Source organism: Delphinus delphis, chromosome 8, assembly GCF_949987515.2.
Source record: "Delphinus delphis chromosome 8, mDelDel1.2, whole genome shotgun sequence".
Taxonomy (NCBI): domain Eukaryota; kingdom Metazoa; phylum Chordata; class Mammalia; order Artiodactyla; family Delphinidae; genus Delphinus; species Delphinus delphis.
In genome coordinates this window covers 51819736-51825735 of record NC_082690.1, presented here as the reverse complement: position 1 = coordinate 51825735, position 6000 = coordinate 51819736, and positions in this window count along the sequence as shown.

Genomic DNA, 6000 nt, shown 5'->3' with positions numbered 1-6000 from the left:
ATAAGCCTCATTTATTTTTATGGCCTTCATCAGCATTTTTTTTCTTTTCTCTCTCTCACTTTTTTTTTTTTTTTGACTTAAAGGCCTATAATAGAATCTGCTGATTAGGATCAGAGCCATATCTAAGTATAGATATGAGAGACCTTTTCTGAAAGTGATGGGCTATGGAAGGGCACTTTGGCGATATGATACCTCTGGCAGATACTGATTCTAAGGTCAGTTATTAGGTATTTCTTCTTTCCTTCTTGGCTACATTCTAGACATTTTACAATTGATTAACACTATTAACATTATGAAAGTGAGTAAATAAAAGACTTGGATGAATGAAAAATAATAGGTGGATTAAAATATTGCCAGCAGGGAGATTCAGGAAAATATTATATGCAAATAACTAGAAAGCAAATATACTATATCCCTGTTATTTTTAATTTCTTTCCAGGTATCATTAGAAAATAAAATGAAAGCAAATGATTACCATAATGAAAGATACAATGAGATTAGAAATACAATTTTATATTGGAATGGAAACCTCTCTGAATTAGTTGTGGACATACCTGGGCATGTAGGCTATAGGACTGGGATGAATTTATAGCTCATGAAAACTCTTTTCTGTAATAACTGAACATGCAACCAGGGACACACATTGGAAGTCAATTTCTGAAGGAGAAACAAGTCCAGATGTAGACAAAAAGTCTGAACTTGCTTGTCAATCTGAGAAGATAAATGGACAGAAGGTAAGATACTAACCTCAAATTGATAGAGGGTAACAAAAAATCAAATCCTTTGGATCATCAATGTAGGTAGAAAAATGACAAGACTTGATGAATTCCTCAGGTAGTATGGAAGTTTAGGATCAACGATCTTTCAGGAAGGGATGATGGTGAAGGTGGATTTGAAGTATTTATATAGCACTTTATTTAGAACTGAGAAAACATTAACTGTCTATATCAAAGCAAGTAGGTACTGGTGAATATTATTAACGACCAATTACATTCACTTTCTTGTCACGATCACTCTTCCTATCATGAGTCCAGAATAAGTCAGAAACTGAGTAGGCATGATGCTAATGGTTTTGGGGTATTAGGTATTTCTGATGGAGATGAGGTGGCAGTTGCTGAGGGGATAGGAGACAGGTGTCACAGAGAAAGAAAAGAACTGATCAAATAAGAGTATTAATGACTTCTGTCAAGAATACATATCCCCACCCTTTGTTGGGGACATTTTCAAAACTCGATTTATACTACCACCATCTTTCTACTTCTGTACTGTGATTTGGCTACTTGATTCCAGCTGTTATTAGCTGGTTTTTATCCATCATCAAACTATTCCAGGATGTTCTTAGTACCCATTGTCAGCTGCAGCTGAACTGTATTGCAGTTTGATCCTTTCTGTTCTAAACTAAGTTGTTGATGATCTAAGAGTCCCAGATATAAGGGATCGGAAACGAGAATTGGTCCAGGAATGTGAGGAACTCAACAGGGTTTACAGGCTTTCAAAATCAAAGGGGAAATCTTAAAGCTGAAGGCTTCAAATGACCATCTGTATAAAAACCTACAGAAAATTAAAAAAAAAAAAACTCAAAAAAGAATTACAGTGGGGTTTATTCCAGGAATGCAAGGATTCTTCAATATATGCAAATCAATCAACGTGATAAACCATATTAACAAATTGAAGGAGAAAAACCATATGATCATCTCAATAGATGCAGAAAAAGCTTTTGACAAAATTCAACACACATTTATGATAAAAACCCTGCAGAAAGTAGGCATAGAGGGAACTTTCCTCAACATAATAAAAGCCATATATGACAAACCCACAGCCAACATCATCCTCAATGGTGAAAAACTGAAAGCATTTCCACTAACATCAGGTACAAGACAAGGTTGCCCACTCTCACCACTCTTATTCAACATAGTTTTGGAAGTTTTAGCCACAGCAATCAGAGAAGAAAAGGAAATAAAAGAAATCCAAATTGGAAAAGAAGAAGTAAAGCTGTCACTGTTTGCAGATGACATGATACTATACATAGAGAATCCTAAAGATGCTACCAGAAAACTACTAGAGCTAATCAATGAATTTGGTAAAGTTGCAGGATACAAAATTAATGCACAGAAATCTCTGGCATTCCTATACACTAATGATGAAAAATCTGAAAGTGAAATCAAGAAAACACTCCCATTTACCATTGCAACATAAAGAATAAAATACCTAGGAATAAACCTACCTAAGGAAACAAAAGACCTGTACGGAGAAAATTATAAGACACTGATGAAAGAAATTAAAGATGATACAAATAGATGGAGAGATATACCATGTTCTTGGACTGGAAGAATCAACATTGTGAAAATGACTCTACTACCCAAAGCAGTCTACAGATTCAATGCAATCCCTATCAAACTACCACTGGCATTTCTCACAGAACTAGAACAAAAAATTTCACAATTTGTATGGAAACACAAAAGACCCCGAATAGCCAAAGCAATCTTGAGAACGAAAAACGGAGCTGGAGGAATGAGGCTCCCTGACTTCAGACTATACTACAAAGCTACAGTAATCAAGACAGTATGGTACTGGCACAAAAACAGAAAGATAGATCAATGGAACAGGATAGGAAGCCCAGAGATAAACCCACACACATATGGACACCTTATCTTTGATAAAGGAGGCAGGAATGTACAGTGGAGAAAGGACAGCCTCTTCAATAAGTGGTGCTGGGAAAACTGGACAGGTACATGTAAAAGTATGAGATTAGATCACTCCTTAATACCATACACAAAAATAAGCTCAAAATGGATTAAAGACCTAAATGTAAGGCCAGAAACTATCAAACTCTTAGAGGAAAACATAGGCAGAACACTCTATGACATCAATCACAGCAAGATCCTTTTTGACCCACCTCCTAGAGAAATGGAAATAAAACCAAAAATAAACAAATGGGACCTAATGAAACTTCAAAGCTTTTGCACAGCAAAGGAAACCGTAAACAAGACCAAAAGACAACCCTCAGAATGGGAGAAAACATTTGCAAATGAAGCAACTGACAAAGGATTAATTTCCAAAATTTACAAGCAGCTCATGCAGCTCAATAACAAAAAAACAAACAACCCAATCCAAAAATGGGCAGAAGACCTAAATCGACATTTCTCCAAAGAAGATATACAGACTGGCAACAAACACATGAAAGAATGCTCAACATCATTAATCATTAGAGAAATGCCAATCAAAACTACAATGAGATATCATCTCACACCAGTCAGAATGGCCATCACCAAAAAATCTAGAAACAATAAATGCTGGAGAGGGTGTGGAGAAAAGGGAACACTCTTGCACTGCTGGTGGGAATGTGAATTGGTACAGCCACTATGGAGAACAGTATGGAGGTTCCTTAAAAAACTACAAATAGAACTACCATATGACCCAGCAATCCCACTACTGGGCATACACCCTGAGAAAACCATAATTCAAAAAGAGTCATGTACCAAAATGTTCATTGCAGCTCTATTTACAATAGCCCAGAGATGGAAACAACCTAAGTGCCCATCATCGGATGAATGGATAAAGAAGATGTGGCACATATATACAATGGAATATTACTCAGCCATAAAAAGAAACGAAATTGAGCTATTTGTAATGAGGTGGATAGACCTAGAGTCTGTTATACAGAGTGAAGTAAGTCAGAAAGAGAGAGACAAATACCGTATGCTAACACATATATATGGAATTTAAGGGAAAAAAATGTCATGAAGAACCTAGGGGTAAGACAGGAATAAAGACACAGACCTACTAGAGAATGGACTTGAGGATATGGGGAGGGGGAAGGGTGAGCTGTGACAAAGTGAGAGAGAGGCATGGACATATATACACTACAAAACGTAAGGTAGATAGCTAGTGGGAAGCAGCGCATAGCACAGGGAGATCAGCTCGGCGCTTTGTGACCACCTGGAGGGGTGGGATAGGGAGGGTGGGAGGGAGGGAGACGCAAGAAGGAAGAGATATGGGGACATATGTATATGTATAACTGATTCACTATGTTATAAAGCAGAAACTAACACACTATTGTAAAGCAATTTTACCCCAATAAAGATGTTAAAAAAAAAAAAGAATTTCAGTAGGAGAATTACAGAAGCTTTTACAATACAGTTTCCATTCTAGTTCTTACTTAGACCCTTTCTCTGTACTAGTACAGTCAGAACGTGCTTGCAGATTACAACTCCGATGTCTTTATGACTGAAAGGCAAATGCAGAAAGTCAAGAGAAAGACAATGGGAAAGGTATGTCTTCAAAACAAAATTAATTATAAAACTCTTCAAACATACTTTTTAAGGCCTAGGTGTATAACATAAAGAAGTACATTAGGGAGAAGTCACTGTCTTCTAACTCAGTTTATAGTCCTCAATAAGCTTTAAAATCCATAGGAATACAGAATTTTTATGCTGTTTTTTTATAATAATATAGCAGAATAGTAAATGTTAAGAACTTTTTTATGGCTTCAGAAGCATATTGCTTGTATTATAATCAATTATTCACTGTGATAGATAAGAAAAATAAACTAAGCGAAAAGAACTAGAAGTATTACCAGCCTACTATGTTTTACAAAGTATACAACTGCATATATATATATATATATATATATGTATATATATACACACACACACACACACACACACACACACACACAAAGTATACAACTGGCCTATGAGGGAAGTATTGTAACACTAATCTTGGGAAAACAGATGTTACAGAGGAGTTGGACCATTTGAATGACACATTACCTGAATTGGAACAAGAACTCATTTTTTCTAATACTTTATCCACTGCCCTCGACATTTTCCTGTTTACATGTTTTTATTACTGTGATTATTGAAAGAAAAGTTGTGTCTAATTTTTCTTTCTGCTCATATTTAAATCCTTGTTATATTTGGGTCAATTTTCTTTCTCCTCACAGTTTGAAATCTGCACACTTTGTAATCCTGTAAATTTAGTGTCATTTGGCATTTCTATTAATATGCCATTTATTCCATCATTCTAGATCTTTAATAAAAATATTAAATAAGACCAGACCTAGCATTTGTTACTTTTTGTTTATAAGCCTTTCCTCGATTCTAATCTGACTGATTTTCTTGTCATCTAAGCTCATTTAAAACAAATTTGCAAGTAAAATATCATCAGACATAGTATCAGATGTTTTGCTAATGCCTAAATATATCACACTTTCCCTCCTATCCACTAATTTTGAGAATTTATCAAAGGAAGGAACTCAGCTTGTCTACCATGAATTTTCATTCATAAATTCCTGCTGTGCTAGGTCTATAAGCCCCTTTTAGTTGTTCTGAATTGTTCAACTAGTTTATAAAATAATTCTATCCACTCTTTTAATATGGAGAATTTCCTTCTAACATCATAGAAAAAAAAACTGGGATTGGGGGTGGAAGTAGCACCATATCAGTATGTGAAATTTCTAAATAAAATATTAGACATCAAAAAGAGAGGCCTTCTTAATCAAATACAGTGTAAGTTCTTGGTAGAACTCTGGTCTTTCAGTTCAAGTTACTGACTCTGTTATTATGGATTATGAAAGATCGTGGTCTGCGTAAATATTTATAAATCATATCTCCTATCAAGTCTGTATCAGTAATAGTCTTCCAGCCTGAGTTCTCTCTGTGTTATTACTCTTGCCTGGGTTTAGACCTTTACCCTCGCTTAACTGGACTTTTCTGGTAATTTCTAACCCGTCCTTCGAAACTCTGATCATACCTCCTCAGCATTACCAGCTATCCTTCCAAAAAACATTGGTCACTTATGTCCCATTATTTCTCATTTTCTATAGTGTCAAGTTTAAACTCCTTAACAAGGCATACAAGGCCCTTTAAATATGTCTCAGATTCTCTCCTTGCACATGGAGCTCCTCATTCTTTTCTAAGCTCGTTCTTTATTATTTGATGCCTCTATGTGAACCCAGAATACCCTTTCTTTCCTTCTTCACCTGCTGAACTACACTTC